Raw genomic sequence first — 17,201 nt, 5'->3', positions numbered from 1 at the left:
TTAGCACTCCCGGTCATGAACCACTCCAGACAGCATGACACTCCTAACTGTGAAGAAACCAGATTTGACAGACAAGTGGATTCCGTCAATTAAAATAAGTGAAAACTGAGTGCATCATTGCCTAATTTAGCTGATTTAGAATTGTTTAACAGACCACCATTTAACTTGAAGTCTTTTGTCTATTGATTAATGGTGCTCTTCAGTCTCTCCAGTGGTTTTGGAGCATTTGTGGCTTAATTGTGGTGGGCATTGTAGCTCCGTCTTCCTTCCCAATGTGAATCGTCGGCAATTGGTGATCCTGCTCCTGTCTAGTATCAGATGCTAAATAATCCCTGAAATCGTAACACACTCTCACAAATGGATTGTAATAGGTGATAACAATGTTTGCTTGTTAGTTTTTCTCCTCTTGCCTCGTTTTTCCCTAAGAACATACCACTCTCATTTGAAATGGGAGAGACTAAGCTCAGGTGAGAAAAGTGTAAGGTCAATGGGGGACAAAAGATGGTCTAGTGTTTTAAATCACTGAACTGGGACTCGAGTCCTGGGCTAAATTCCTGGCTTTGCCACAGACCTCCTCTGTGATCTTTGGCAAGTCACTTAATCTGTTTCTCTGTTCCCCATCTGCAAAATGAGGATAATACTTCTTGACGTCGTACTAGTACTGTGAGTATAAAATCCACAAGTGAACATGGGGTGCTCAGGTAATACAGTGGTGAGACAGAATGCAGTCTATCACAAATACAACTTGTCTAGGGGATGCAAACCATTTTAAACAAGAATTTTCCTTTGTTTTATCATTGGGATTGCATGGCTCTAAGAGAGATCAGAATTTTGCTCACTGGCTGTGAATTCTCATTCCTTGGCATTAAGGACACTCTACTAGGCCAACATCTCTGTTCTTGGTATTGTCTTTGTAGGAGGATTTGTGTATTTGCAGGTTTTATCCATTGCTGACACCACATTGATCTCTGCCAGAACTCTTGCACAAGTATAATTCAGAGCAAGCAGGATCTTAAACACTAGGGATAATGGTGGAGCTAGACAGAACATAGCTTGGCTTTCAGAAAGGCAGTTCCAGGGTGAGTTGCAGAACTACCACTTTGTAAACATCTCTTGACTTGCAAACTCAGCGCATTAGATGAACAATGCCAAGCAGTGGGGCCCCATATTGGTTGGGGCCTCTTGACTCTTTTGTAATACAAATAACATAGTAAACTAGTATCTTCACATAAGTGCACTGTCCTTCCATAGTATGAGTTACTCTTGTAAGATTTCAAGGATAAAGGAAGTTTCATGGGAGTTCCTTTATCTTGATCATTAAATCAATTTACAGGATCAGGGGTATTTTTTCATCCCAGTCCTCTTATTACATCTGTTTGAGATGTATGAAATTCTACCACCCAGAATTTTTTTGTGCCACCACAAAATGGCTTCAAGCCATTCACAAACTTGCTTTGCCAGCAGTAGGCATGATGTCAACATGAAAATATTCCCTCCTGCCCACCGCCACTTCATTGTAAAGTAGTCTGTGGATCAAAAGGAATGGATTTTTTCAGTGTTGTTATGACTCTAGTTACCTGGCTAGCTGTTGTTAAGCACAGATGAGAACTCTAATGTGGCATATTTGCAATTCTAGTTTAACACAAACAAAACTGTTTGTTTGTGTTATGTGTTAAACAAGTGGTAAAGAAGACCAATTCTTCTTTTTATATCAGACTAATTTCGTAAAGAATATTGTTTTTAATTTTTTTGCAGAACTAGTTTCTTATCTTTGTGGAAGCAAAGGGGTGAAATAAAACATCTGAGGAATTCAATTGGTGGAATTAGTTTAGGAAAGGAAAAAAGAAACCTTGTATTACAATGGATTAAATACATCATTGTCTCTTGCATGGGTTATAAGGCACTGGGCTTACAATAGATATTAACTAAATTCATGACATAATTATTCATGGCTAGGGGCAAAAGAAGTCAGATGTAGTAAATTAACTTTTTTTTTTTTTAACACGAATCAAATATACAGTTTTCATGATAAATGTTGTTAAAGCTATTTCAATTTAGCGATGTCCCCTTAAGTGGGAACCATAGACTCTTCCATTGCTGGAGCTGTTCTAAGACTTTCACAGAGTTATTGTTCGGTTGAAAAAGAGAGAAGGGGATAAAGTATGAGCCCAGTTTTCCACAGTTAATTTAGATAAAACTTCCATTGACTGGAGTTACTTGGGATTTATCTCTCTGAGTAAGATCAGGATCTGGACTATATACTGTATTTGTGTGGACTGGTAGTTTAGAAAGTGCCAGTATTGTGTGGATTAAAACAGCTGGAAATTTACTTAAAGTCTCTTTGACACTGGGCTTCTGTAATGAAAGTCTGACAGCCTTGGACCTGATCCAGTGTACGTTGAAGTCACTGAAAAGAATTTAAAAGAATTTAAAGGACATTGCATTAGACCTCTGCCCATATCACTACTTTTAGCAAGAAAGCAGGAGTTAGGATATGCCCTTAAAAACCCCTGGACAAGGAGACCCAATCTGTGGAAGGATTTCAATCTCAACTGGGTCCTCAGATTATTACCATACTAACAATAATATATTACTTATCATTGAAGTAAAGAAATAATTCAAATAAAATATTTCACTGATGCCCACTTTTTCCTCACTTCTTTCTGTCTTTTAAAATTAGTAAGAGAATGAATGTTTGTTTTATGTAACACAAAGGATTAAGAAGATCAGGATCTATTTATCTAGGAGTTTAAAGATGGAATTTTTGTCAAGGCATGCTTTATTAATGCAGCAATTCTTCCAGTTTGAATGAGTTTTCATAAGAGCCTCTCCAAATTGCTAGATATGATGAATTTCTATGCAATGAAAACGAAAAATATTGCTCAAAATTATAGAAGGAAAATGGAGAAGTGATTGTTATTTCCATTTCATCCACTCCTAGATTGATAGGTTTTTTTTTTTTTAAAGTAAATAGAATAATAAAGAAATAACTGGCAAATTTAAATTCCCCAGATTAACTGTAGTACATAGTAAGGTATCCTTTTGAGGATCAAAATGCATTGCTGTAATTAATTCAGTTTGATATTTCAGATTAACTGGAGTTCATTGACCCTGCCACATATGCAGTATATTAAAAATTCCAGATGGCAAAGTGACGCACTCTGGCACTGGTGCAAAGAGGTGACCATGTTTTGGGGACAGGGAAACGAGGAAAGTTTGTTTTGCAGCATAGAATAAACTCCTCATACTCTGATCTTAGGAAACAAGCATGGGATTTTCAAAAGTGCCTAAGGCAGTTGGAATACAATTCCCACTGTAAATCAACAAGATGTATTCCTAAATCCAGCAAGTAATTCTGAAAATCCAGTCCTAATCTGATTATGATAAAGGAAGGAGAAGAATGATGTGTTAAAATACAAGAGATTGTCAATTGCAGAGGTCTGCAGGGAGCAACATTCATTAACATCTGAGGAGGGTGTGTATGAAAAAAGTTGGTGATGTCGGTCAAGGTCCTAATGAACAGATGTCTACACCAAAAATCTCATCATAACTACTACATTTTATCTTTTCCCAGTTTTCTGTTGCTTAGAGTCACTTTGGAAGCTATTTTTCTTTTCTTGTGCATATGCTACTAATTTCTTTCATGCATATGGGAAAGAAAAAGAATTGCACAGTAGTGTCGTTAAATTCCAAGGAGTATTTTTGGACTGATTCTGTGAAAACAAGAGTGAAGGGAAGCTGTGTCATGGGACCTGTTTAGCGCTGTTAATTGAGCTACACTGATCTGTGCAAGCTGAGGACCAACCCACGATAATTATAAACCTCATGCAGCAGAATGTAGAAAGAGACAAAACAAACATACCATGGTGAGTAAACAGGAAGAACTTGGTGGTAGTGAACAAAGAGCTACTGGATTGAGTCATTGCTTTAAAAGAAACAGGGAAATTACCCAGGGAGATAATTCAATTGAATTTAACTTTGAAGGTCTAGGCAGAGTAGAACTGGATAGTGGAAACTTCTTGCACAGAATATGACTACCATTAACATTCTGTTTCTCCCATACTGCCACTCTCTGATTGACAAATCCTGAGAGGAACTGCTAACACACATGGCTTACTAAAACCAGTGGGCAGATCCCGAAGTCTTTGGTCAGCCAAAACTCCTATTATGCAAAATCACAAAATTCTTACTCAATTGTTTTTCTTTCTTTACTTGGGCAAATTCCTAGTGATGTCCGTGAGAGTCTTGCTGAAGTGAGAACTTCAGCATGTGGCCCTTTGGGATGCGGAGGTACATACCCAGGACTGGGGCTCCAATTCAAGAAAGCACTTAAGCACATGTATAAATTTGATTGAAGGCAATGTGGATTAAGCATGTGCTAAACTGTAAACATGAGGTCATGCTGTCCTGAATAGGCCTGGATTCAAGTAGGGCCCAGATTCAATAAGAACATCAGCGTGTACTCTATTCATTTCCCTTCCTGGAAATGTCATTCTGAGTCTGGGTTGTTAATTTAAAATACTGATTTGCTGTAGACTGTATAAAAAATGAAATCACAGGCTCTTGTATATTCTTTCACAAATACCTATGTTGAATGGGCTCCTTTTAAAAGTCTAAATATAAACAATTTTACGTGTAACAGCCTGTGACATTTCTTTTACATTTCAGCTCCACCTAAAACGCTCATTTCAGTTGCCCATTGCCTTTCTGTTTTTGTTCTCTTGTCTCAGAATCATCCAAACAATCCTTTTATTTTCTTCTGACTGGCTTCCAAAGATATCCTCTACTTTTCTTTCACAGGGGAAAATCTCTCCTCCTGATTCATATGTGGTACTAGAAACTAATCAGCAAGCTGCACACATGTTTAATGCCTGAACAATGCATCCTGACATTAAAGGTTATGACTGAGATTTTCAGAGCCACATAGGGGACCTGGAAACCCAATTCCCATTGTTTTTAAAAATTAATTAATACTGGGTTTCTAAATCTCATAGCTTTGAAACTCTCCAGCTGTAAAGATGCTATGAACCAGAGCGGCCTGCGCCTTATACAGAAAACAGGTAATGTCTTGGGGTCAGCACAGGATATCAAAATAATTGCAATACAATTTAATGTCAAGTTGAGGAGTATTGAAGTGGTGACAGAGAGGTAAAATCCCTCTAAATAATGCACAGAATGAGCCAGAAGGAAAATCAGAGAATAATAAACAGATTGAAAAATAAATTCCAATGAATTCTGATTTACTCTCTCTGCATCCTACTCTCTAAGGCTCCCCAGATTAAATACAAGTTCTGTTCTCCCCCAAGAAATGAGGGAATACCTAGGGAAATTTCTATTCTAACAAAGCAGCAAGTAGGGCTAATACATTTTCCCCCATCAATACTGGTTTTTACTGGAAATGGGTTTTTAACTAAGTTCCTTTTCCCCCCCCAAAAAAAGTATGATTTCTATGGAAGAAGTCAATATTTCACTGACCAACTGCACACCTGGGACTCCTCTGATACACCCTTTCTTACACTCCCACTCCTTGCTAAAATGGATCATTGGCGATGTAGCTCACCCCGTAGAAGAGAATGGGAGCGTAAGGCATTCAAACTACCACCTCCATGAGGCATGGTGATGCCATTTTGAAACAAAATATTTCAGCTTTGAGCCAAATATCAGAAACCTGAAATATTTCTCTGAAAAGTCAACGTTTTCCATGGGGGGGGGAGAAAAATTTTCTGACCAACTCTAAAAAAAAAATAAGGCTGGACCTAGACTTTGAGCCTAAGTTCATAACATCCTGGTTAACTTTTTCCATTGTTTCTTTTATTTCCACGTCTTTGCGCTTCCAGGCCCCACCCAGAAATGGAATCTTGGAAGCAGAAGTTGCTAAATAGTATGAGATACGTTCTTCTTTGGTTACTTTACCTGTGTAGGAAAGCAATCGTTACCAGAGACGTCACAGTAAAATGTTCTTCTAAAGGCCTGGTTGCTCTGCAATGGGAGGGGCGATTGTAGTGTGGGTAAGCATAACAGCCCTAGCTTTCCCCTTGCTAGCATGGCTAAAAATACCATGTAGGTGCAACAGCACAGGCTTCAGCGTGGACGGCGCCAGCCCAACAGGGACCCTTGGTACCATGGGCACTGATGCCCATGCTGCCACATCTACTCTTCTAGCTATGGGTTACACTAGTGCGGGTATGTCTACCTGAGCTGCAATCACACCTCAGACTGCAGTGTAAACATACCCTAAGATTCACAGCAATTTTCCATACTCAGGAGGTCTGGATAGTCCAGATAAGATTTGGGGAAATCACTTGAATTTGAGGTAAAGTTTGGACAATCGCCTCAAATGTGATTGTCCCAATTCATGACTAGCTGCGCCTAGCTCCCCTCCCCACCACCAGCCTCTCTGAATGCAAATCCTCCGACTGACAGGCCCTGAATCTTCAGCTCCCCGGGGTGGAATCCCACAATTCTCCCTCTCGTTAGAGCAGGCCCTGGGTTTCTCAACTGAGATCTTCAGCAGACTTGGCTGGGCTTGAGCCCTGCAGGTCTTCCCTTCTGGGAGCCTGTGAAGCGTGGTGAATGCACTGCCTCTAGAAAGCCTTTTTCCAACGAAAGTACTGTACTGGTTAATAGCAACTGCAGGAATACAGCATGAGAAGAGAAGCATTTTCACCACCACAGTCTACGTGCCTCTGTCTTACCAAACACGTCGGTAGGCTTCGTTTATCCAGATGCCCCCAACTCTGGAAGCTGGGGCTCAGTCTGCTTCCCCACAGTGCTTGCGTCTCTTTACCCCTTGGATCAGGGATTCAGGTTTTTGTCTTCTCCAAAGTTCTTTGTTTCCGTTTTCTCATCTGAAGACCCCCTGAGGTTACAAGATGGGACGTTTCCCTGGTATAATCAGACAGTTAATCTTCATGTGGTCAGAGAGAAACTTCAAAGGAATTGATACCTACGTTGTCCTTCTAAGTATCTGTAATTGGAGGGCCATCAGAAATGTTTATCTGCTTTCCCTCTGCAATGAACCCCAGGTAATCATATAGAAAACATCATAACAAACAGGCAGTCTACTTAGGCATCCCTCAGGTTCTTCCCAGGCTGCCATTACAGATACTCACTGTGAGTCCATTCTTATATTATCGTATTTGTCTCCGTATCCAATATTCTCAGCTTCCCAGCCCCAGACAACTCCTCTTGAGATCTCAGTGAGGTTAGGTTCTTGCATTTTCAATGCATCATCACGAGTAATTAAAGGTTCTACAGATCTTTAATATCTTCTTGAGTTCACTGACATTTGCATAGACTCATTGCCTTCAATGAATTTGCCTAAGTGTAACTAGTGAAAATTCAGTAATCAGTTCTGTGCACTACCTCAAATAGGTCTCTAAGCAAATGTCCTCTGTGACTCATTCATTTACCTAGCAGAAACCGAAGGCTGATGACAGTTTCTGCGTGAGGGTTGGGGGATTGTTCTACAAAGCAACAATAATAACAAGACTTTTTAATGAAGATCTAAATGAAAAGTGCATAATGAATTAAACTGAGCAACTTTAGGGGAAAGCCCTGGTTGCAGGGGATGGTCCTGTGTCAAGAAATAATAATATTTGAGGATATTAACGTTACAAATGTAGGGATATGATTTCAAAAGCTAGCTTCCCACAGCAACAGGATCAGTTCTGCTCTCTGTAAGAAAACGTATCTCTAACTGAGAACTTGGATCTCTGTACAAGAGAGGATCTCTATACTACTCAGTGGAGGTTCCAGTCTCCATTAAAAACACACTTTGTCCTTTTGTTCCTAAATACATTAAACTTTACTATAATTTATTTGCTACTAGAATGTCTTTGAAAGGCTTACAATTCTTGGCTTCTCTGGAAGATGATCTTAAAAGGAATATATGTCGCCATTAAATAAGAAGATTAAAATAGGAGAATTATGCAATCTCTGTTGGGATGGAAAATGTAATTTTGATTATCTATGGGACAAGAGACTAAGTGGAACCGAAAAAAAATTAATGCAAACTAGGCACTCAGAGTTGGATTTTTTTTTTTATACAAACAATAATGTACATGCAGAATAGCCCTTTGCTGAACAAAGCTGTTGAGGAAAAATACAGTTAGTTAGATCATTTGATAAACAATTATGGAAGATGTAATTCTTTAGAAAATGGAGTAATTTAAAAAACACAGATTGGCCAAATGTTGGGCCCCCAGTTATTTACAAAGGATTTCTTATGATGTTATAAAAATAATCATATTAGCAAATTTATTTCTCATATGCCATTTTACATTTTTAACAATAGAAACTTGAATTTATGCTACCAAAGAAGCTTTTAAAACAGAATTTAACCACTTCAAATGTGTGTGATTATTTAATACACTCACTCACTCACAGTGAGCATTTTCATACTATGTAGCCATCTGCAATTTAGCAAAGTTTAACTTTTTATTGACTTAAAAAGGTAATTTTCTGACGGAAGGAAATTTTTTGGTAATAGTCCCAAATTTTTAGACTGAGTTTGTCTGAGCTGCCTAAGGGAAATAAAGGCCCAATTCCCATTTAAAATCAAGGGGGACTGGGTTTTCAAATCTCCTCTGTGGCTGGATCTATCTCAGTCTTAATGTCATTATGGTCACGCTTTTTATTAAGGTCTCATTTATAAATACTTTATAAGGCATTAGTAAAATATTAATAGATGATTAAACATTTATTAAAACAATAGTTATAGTCCAATAGGTCATGAGGTTGCTTATTACATCTGTATCACCTTCTGCAGCTGGGCTTACAATCATCAATAACACAGCCGTTCTCATGTTTTGTAATAACTTTATACCTAGCACTGGATGAAATTTTTCAGCCAATTTTTTTCCTCCAAAAAATGCAGGGTCAGGTTGATGGTAATGTTTTGTGAATTCATGTCAAATTTGCCAAATTGTTTGGTTGGCCTCCTGCCTACCTCTCTCCTGAAGCTAAATGTTTCATTTCAACATTTTCCAGATGAAATATTTTTTAGAAGAAATTACTTTTTGTTATGAATTTTACTTCAGTTGTTTTTTTAGAAAGTTCTAAAAAAAAAAAAAAAAAAAAAAAAAAAAAAACTCGAAAACCAACCCAACAATTGTTTCCCTAAACATTAAAAAAAAAAAAATCATTTTGTGTCAACCTAGAATGAATTGTTTGCTTGTTTTTAAAGGGCCAGTGCACTGAAAAATCAATTATTTTCACAGCTGTATTAATATCACCTATTAATAATGTATCAACCTTTTTATAAACTTTTACAAATGGAACCTTAATATAATGCAGGATCACCTCTGGTTTATGTATTTAGCTCTTAATCTTCCTTACTTATTTTTTACTTATATTACTTATTTTTATGCCATATAGCAATAACCACAGGGATTTAGAATATCTTTTTAAATAGGGAATACTTCTTTCCTCCTTTGCTAAAGCAGGAGAACTTCCTCCCCTCGCTGGCTGGTGCACTGACGGCTCCCCTTCCTGTTTCCGTATGTTTGAACTACTGAATCTCATTCCTATTTGTCTGAAAAACAGGAAATGTCATGTAGAAAAGCAGCCTGATTACACTGATTTCTGTATTAAAATTATATGGTCCTTATTCTGCAAATGGATCCATGCAAGTGGAACTTGTACTCCTGTGCCAACCTCTACTTAAATCAAAGTAGTTCCATATGGGTGCAGGGGCCGGCTTGTATGGAACTCATTGTAGGACCGCGGCCTTCAGGATGAGAACAGTTTAGCCTCAAAGTGGGGACGCAGACAGGTATCCACAGACAGCGGTATTAACATGAAGCATTCTGTAAATGCCCTTGCTCCTACTGAAATCACCACGTTGTTACTGCAGTGTGCTGAGTGAAGTTTAAAAGCCTAGTAATCCCAAAACCTGGTTATGGACCATTGGTTGCTTGCAAAATACCTTTGTTACTCCATGACTAATTTGATGGGGCTAATTTATCGCGTCATTTCAGTTGCTCAAATGTGGGAAAACAAGTGTTTAAAAATCCCTTTGTGTATTAACTGCTGCTTTAGGTACCTAAATCCTAAATTTAGATCCTCAAATCCCCCACTCAGCTGCCACCTAACCTTCTAGGTGCCTGAAGTCCTTAAGCACTATAATATTAATTTAGATGGCATATAGGGGCTAGCGATGTTAACATGACACTGTCCCTATCCAATATTAACTAGTGTTAAACAAGGTTTGGGGTTTGGTATACAGAGACCTTCAGCCCACTTTGTACCATGGCAAACACACCATTAAAAACCCTTTTAACCTTTTATTAACAATAGAGAAAAGGGGAAACCATTAAAGCACTTCTGGATGTGGTTGGAATTAGTGGAGGTCAGATCCAGGTGCAAATACAATGCCCCTCAATTGTTGTTAGAACTGTGACACATTGCCAATCCTATCAAATGCTCCAGCAGTTATGCTGATGATCATTCAATGCTCATCCTTGCCCAGTGCTACTCGCTGATTTAATGCTGGAGAACAGCACAGCTACCATACTTCCCTTTGAGAAAAGAAAATCAGAGACTGAACTGAAAACTGCATTAATTCCTCTTCTACACTCAAGTTTCACATTTTTGCTATGGTCCTCTAAATATGAGTTTTCACAGTCAGTTCTTAATACTCTCCTGGAATTTGTTCAGATAATTAAATTAGTTCTTGTAAAGAGATTTAGCTACATTATAATAGCTTACCATAAAGGCACGAAGCTATGCAGTGCAGTAACATAACCTTGGTAAAATTAGTTCTCAGAAAAGCCTCACATAGACAAAGACCATATGGAAGTAAAGTATCATCATAGAGGAAAACTTGCAAGACCAATCATCCCATCAGGGGAAAGTCAACATGCAGTGGATATTTAATACCATCTTTTTTACCTGCAGCAAAACAATGCTCTAATCTGTTAGTTTATTTCTCAGGTAGCTGGTTCATTAGAAATCTGATACACAAATTGTAATTTACTCATTTCTCAGCTTTGAAGAAACATACAACTGTTTAATTCATTTACATACGTGCAAAAACAAAGCAAATTAAAGCCATTTATCATGAGAAATGAGGAGGGTTTTTTTTAAATATTGTAAGCATTCCTTTATTTCCCCATAAGCACATTGAAATTTCCTTTGGAACAAACTAAAGGGCTGTCTACTTCCATATCCTGCCTCTGATGCTTCAGCGGAAGGTGCAAGAAACCTTGTAGTGGATAATTATGGAATAACCTACCTATAGGTGATTCTTCTTTCCAAACCAAACCAAATATTGAAATCATTGGAAGTTAGGAGCCTGGATTTGGGCCTCAGTGTTTGGTTTATGCCCAGAAGCATGAGATTTCCCTAGAGTGTGATACATTTTAGGAAGAACATTTTCAACAGTAGCATCTCAGAGGGAAGATTTTTCATTCAGACTACAGGAAATAATGTAACAATCCCAAGATATGATCATCTATTATGCCTCAAAGAATATTTGAAATTTTAAAAAAAATCTAGGGATTGGGATTAGAGCTGGCAATAAAATCAATCCTCCTGCAGGACAGATTCAAAAGGGAGAAACATTTATTTTGTCCTTTATCTAAGTCCCGCTTAGTGTAAGCAGAGATCTCTATTAGAGTAGCTGATAGTATTACAATTTCACTTCTGTCAGTGAGCTTCATGAGTTAAGAGACAAGATACAAGGGAGAAAAATTGTACACAATAATAGGTAAAATAGATCTAAAAACAAATCATATCAAAAGGAGCTGGTCATTACGCAGAATATTTCATGTTAAATATGATGGGAATCAAACTAAATGACTCAGCTACCTAACCTGACATATTTGTAGAGTTGAGATATTCAGTTATGGTGTTAATCTCTTACCTGCAATGGGTTTAGCCATAAATAATGCATATCTGATTTAGGGAATGTCTGAACATTTCCTTGTGTCGCAATTCCTCTCATATAGAAGCAACTTTTGAGGTCCCACTTAATTCTTTAAATTCTAAAATTAATAGTTGCAGTATGGTCCGGCTTGGATAGAAAGAGAGCAACCCGGTGCCATACGATATGTAATGGTTTCCTGCGCCTCCCATTCATCAACATATAGTGGTATCTGCTTGTAAGGAGAAAGAACCCACACCACAGAACACACACACACACAAATAAATGGCTTCCCTGTAAAGAGTTTGAAAAAGGAAGGAAATCACTACAGTCAAAGCCTGATTAGCCATTATAACAACTTGCATGCAGTCCTTCAGAACCATCAAAGAGGGTTGTCAATTCTGTTTGAATTCTTTTTTGGGGGGGGTTATAGTAATTAAGGTCCTGATTCAGGACAGCAATTAAACATATGCTAAAGTATCAACTCTACACCAGCCAGCAAAGGGTTAACAGGAGCTTGAGTGCCCAGTTAGCTCACCTTCGTATGCATGGAGAGTGTGTCAGGCCCAATTCAGTAACAGGTCAAGAAAGATGATTACCATAAAGGAAGTTAAGAGCAGCACTGGGAGGAGATTCAGGAGGCTCTGTGGTCTTGCCCGAGAAGAAGCACTTGGGGAGAGGTGGGGGGGGAATCCTCTTCTGGGTGGAGAGGGTGAAGAAGGACCCAGACATATGGTGGAGATGAGAAGAATAAATTGTAGAAGCCAGGATTAGCTTTTGTGGGCCATATGGGGGGTCTGACTGGAGGGAAATGACCCTGCAGGTTGGTATCCTCACAATGGAATAAAGGGGAATTGGAAGAGAGATGGAACTTTCAAATCTGTATTCCAGTGTAAAGATGAGGGCCTCAGTACAGCAGAATACCTAAATGCATGCTTAATTCCAAGCAAGTGAATAGATCCATGGATTTTAAGACTAGAAGAGAGCATTATGATCATCTAATCTGACTTTCCACGTAGAACAAGGCATAGAATGAGTCATTTCTGCATCAATAGGATGCTCATGCTTAAAGTTAAGAACTACAGTTGGCTCCATTTTTTCTTTTAGGAACAGTTTTCTGTCATAAAATACTACTTCATCAAAATCAAAACATTTTGTGGGAACATATCGATTTCAAAGTAATTTTCAATGGAAATTTTTGAAGCAATTCAAGTCCTAAATGGCTCCTATGTTTTGACTGTTTAGTTTCATTTAGACGCTATCATTTCATTTTGTTTTGACTTTTTAAATATTTTTTTAAAAAAACATTAATATTTCATTGTAATATATGTAATGTTATTGAAACAATATGTTTTGATATCTTTATTTTGATGTTTCTGAACTGAAATGTTTTGGAATTTCCATACCACTAAATATTTTGAACTTTCAACTTTTTTGGAACCAAATCAGTACAAAAGCAAATGTTGAAATGGTAGCCCCTTCCCACAGCACAGAAATTCTTCCGACCAGCTCCATTAAATACTAACTTTAAGACTTAGCTGGATTGGAGCCTTACTTACCTGAATAAAACAAATATTTCACCATATTTCTGTGTTCTAAGGGAATTCTTTTAAAGCTAAAGAAGGGGGATAGGCCCAACCGAGTAATTGGCAGGGGGCACGAAACTTCTCCAGAGCTGCAATTGGGCAGGGGGGAGCCTGCTCCTCTGACCCCAGGGCTGAAGCTGGTGGTGGGGAGAGAAGAGAAAGGAGAATGAGCTTCTCTGGCCCTGGGCCCGGGAGGTGGGGGCACAGAATGTGCCCATCCAAAAGGGGCCACAGTTTTATTTCTGTGCGCACACCCCTGAGCTAAAATTGCCACGTTCAACACTGCAAACTGACAGTGATAATTTTTCACTGCATTGGTCACAGCAAATAAATTAAGGGGCAAATAACCTTCTCCAGGCTTGTTGCCCTGAATGTTTGTGGGATGTAAATACTGGAGCAGAGGAACATGAAATACAGGTTGCCTACATGTTTCTCTTGAATAAGCATCAGTTAAATTGCTTCAAATCACAGTTTCGCTGGAATTAGACATTTCCACTATGCACCAAAAGGCATAACAAATTTGGAAAAAAAAAAGTGTTAAATGCTTAAGCTGTTTAAGCCCACAGAATTCCACAGTTGAAAGATAGAAAAATATTTAATAAGGTTCCGAAGGAGTGGTGCAACCCAGTTCATCAGTTTTTCCTTAAACCCTTGCTACTATAGACCACACAGCACTTGTGAGAACTTGCATTAAGAACATAAGTAAACATTATAACAAAGGTAGGCTTATTTAAGAAAGGATTGTGATTATACTAGAACCAAGAGAGTGTTGTGGAAACAAATAGTTACAATATAAACAAAATCATAAACCACAAATGAGCTTATTAATATTTACCTTTCTTATCTGATAAAATAGTCTGTCTCTCCCTTCCCAAGTTTAATCTGTTACAGAACTGGCTGGCTTTACAAGAACAAGAGTCCAAGCGCTCAGGAAAACACCCCAGCTCCATCAGGGTGTTCCTCAGTGAATGGATCCAGAGTGTTTCTCTCTTGTCTGTGTTATACTGAAAACAGCCTTTTGTTGTTAGACAGGATGTTCTCCTTTTGCCTTCAAGTGACTTCAGTGGTTTGTGATTGCCTCTGATAGTTTTCCATTGAAAGTCCTAGTATTGCACAAGGTTAAAGACTTGAGTGTTGTATTGCATCACTGGCTAAACAGAGGGTGGGCCATCACCAACGTACATTATCCCCTGGTGACTATTTTTTACTCCAAGTTCATAACTCACACTTTTGATATAAATGCATTATGCCTTTAAACATTATCTGTATGTGCATCTCACACTGACTATGAATCCTGGCAAATGATGAGCTCTCTGTAGATACCTTAGATGTTACTGTCTACAGTTATCCTGTAAGACTTGTCTTGGGTGGTGAGTTTATAAGGTATGAGGTGAAAGTTGTCTGCAAAGAACAAGGGACCCTTTGCCAAGGAGTCTCTGAATCACAGCCAGATCCTCAGCAAGTACAATTGACTTCTGTTTCTTCAGTGGAGATCTGTTGATCTACATCAGCCGAAGAGTTGGCATCTAATGTTCTGTGGCCAGGGCTTGTGCTTGAAAAGTGCAGATCAGTTTTATGAGTAACAGCAAAAACAACACATCTTAATGAAAGTTTGCAGAGGTGACTGTGAAATGAGATTAATGGTGTGAAACTGAGCAGAGCTGCAAATGGACTTTCTCTTGTCAGAATTTTTCTATTTCTTTCACGTGTGTAATTTTCTGCTACTGGGAAAGAAAGGCCAAGGTTGAAGAACTTGGTCCAATTCCCACTGGAGTCAGTTAGAATCTTTCCATTCATTTCAAAGGTGCTAGAGTGGGTCATAAAAGGGCCCTTGAGGCTTGGATAACCTCTTGCTATTAGATCTGATTCTCACAGGTCAGGGTGCAGACACAGTGGTCAGGGTGAGGAAGCCTGCACTTTACCTGTGCCCATTCTGAGGGTGGAAGGCCTGGTTCTCAAGTTCCCTCTGTCTTTCACCAGCACTGACATCAATGAACATTTTCCAAATGAGAGCAAATCTGCTAAGTGTCAGTTTTCCTCTCAGAAAGCCTGGTCCAAAGCCGACAGAAATGAATGGCAAATTTCTCACTGATTCCAATGGGGCGAGACCCTGACTTTAAATAACCTGGGTCAGATTCTCAGCTGGTGGGAAATTGAAGCCAATGGTGCTACATCAATTTACACCAACTGATGACCTGTCCTCCCTTTTATTAATCCTCCTCCGACTTCCAGACTTCCACTCCCAAAATTAACTGGATGAGACTGTTATATTTCACAAGAGCTAAAACCAAATTGATTCTGTAGTCTCAAATAATCAGAGAATAAAACAATATAGTCTTGATTAAGGCCTCCTACAACTGGATTTACTGAATAGACGTAAGAACTGACAGTTAAATAACATGATCATCCCTCCTTGTGCCTTTTACACCCTGCTGGAATGAAGAATCAGGTCGCTCAGTGGCTCAGTTGGTTCTTTGCAGCACATTTGGACAAGAGCAATTACAACAAAAATAGCATTTTAAACAACAGCCCCCAAGGCTGATTTGTTGGCAGGCTTGTATGTAAGGAGCAGAGCAGGAAAGGGGCCGTACTTCCAATTCGAGAGTTGAAAATACAATCAGCGAGAAGGGCCAGATTTGGAGGTGATGTGAGGTGGTGTAAAGCTACATACTGCCTTTCCCCAGCAGAGTCCCCTCCGGCTCTCCCATAAAGGTCAGCCCTTTTGGGGTGCAATAGCACTTACTGGTAAGGGATGCAATTTGCACCAGTGGTGGCAAAACAACCCCAGGGAGTGTGAATACACTCGTTAATAGTTAGATAATAAAGATATGGGGAGGGAGCTCTCAAGCTGTCTCCTCCAGTCCGTCAATATGTGTTTAACACCATCTTAAACTCCCTTATGCTCCTGAGACTGTTGGGCTGTGTCTACTTGAGTGACTGTACATGTGTGGTTGTGCCACAATTCCCTATTACCCATATCTAAACCCCAGGAGCACATGTTTGAAGGTGAGTAGAGAGCAAGTAAGCCAGCCTGCTTGAGGAGTGTGGGTAGCTATATGCCTCAGGCTGTGACATGGCCCCATACCTGTGCCACCGGTGGATGGGGATAAGGGATATGTACCAGGTCTCGAGTTTCAATAGTCCTCCACCCCCATTCCTACAATGCACTGAACCCTTTTCCACCTGACCCTTACCCAGTGTAGACTCCTTTAACCCACTGACTGATGTCTAAGTTACACCACCTGGCACATCTCCATAGGATTTGGCCCCCAGAGTTCAGCAAGAGGCATGTATACTTTCATGCAGCATTAATGGGTCTTTCCTTTGCTTGGGGTAAAGTCATATGCCATGAACTGAATTCTGACTGTGAAGGAACAGTTATTCCAGGTGAATTAGGCCAGATATTAAGAAATGCTCACAACACACAACTGGGGCCAGATTCTCAAACTAGCTCAGCTCCCATTTTCAGTAGAAGCTGCTAAGCACTGTGCACTTTTGAAAGTGTGGCCTTTGATATTTTATTTGTACAGTGAGTGCCTTCCATCCTGAACGAGTCACAAACTCGAAACATGCCACCACTTTAATAGCCAAACAAAACCCTCCACTATGTCCCCAGTTCTTCCCCTGGGGAAAGAATGGGAGAATATGCCACATCCAACGTGACTAATATCTGTCATTTAATGTATTACTGAAAGGTGCTCTGTTACTGTGGTGGTGAAGATTTCATAAGAATCACTACAGAGCAGAAT

This window comes from Emydura macquarii, unplaced genomic scaffold (assembly GCF_026122565.2).
Source record: "Emydura macquarii macquarii isolate MOO-44397 ecotype Brisbane River unplaced genomic scaffold, CSIRO-AGI_Emac_v2 contig_1451, whole genome shotgun sequence".
In the NCBI taxonomy this organism is placed as follows: Eukaryota; Metazoa; Chordata; order Testudines; family Chelidae; genus Emydura; species Emydura macquarii.
Note: the sequence above shows the minus strand (reverse complement) of the source record.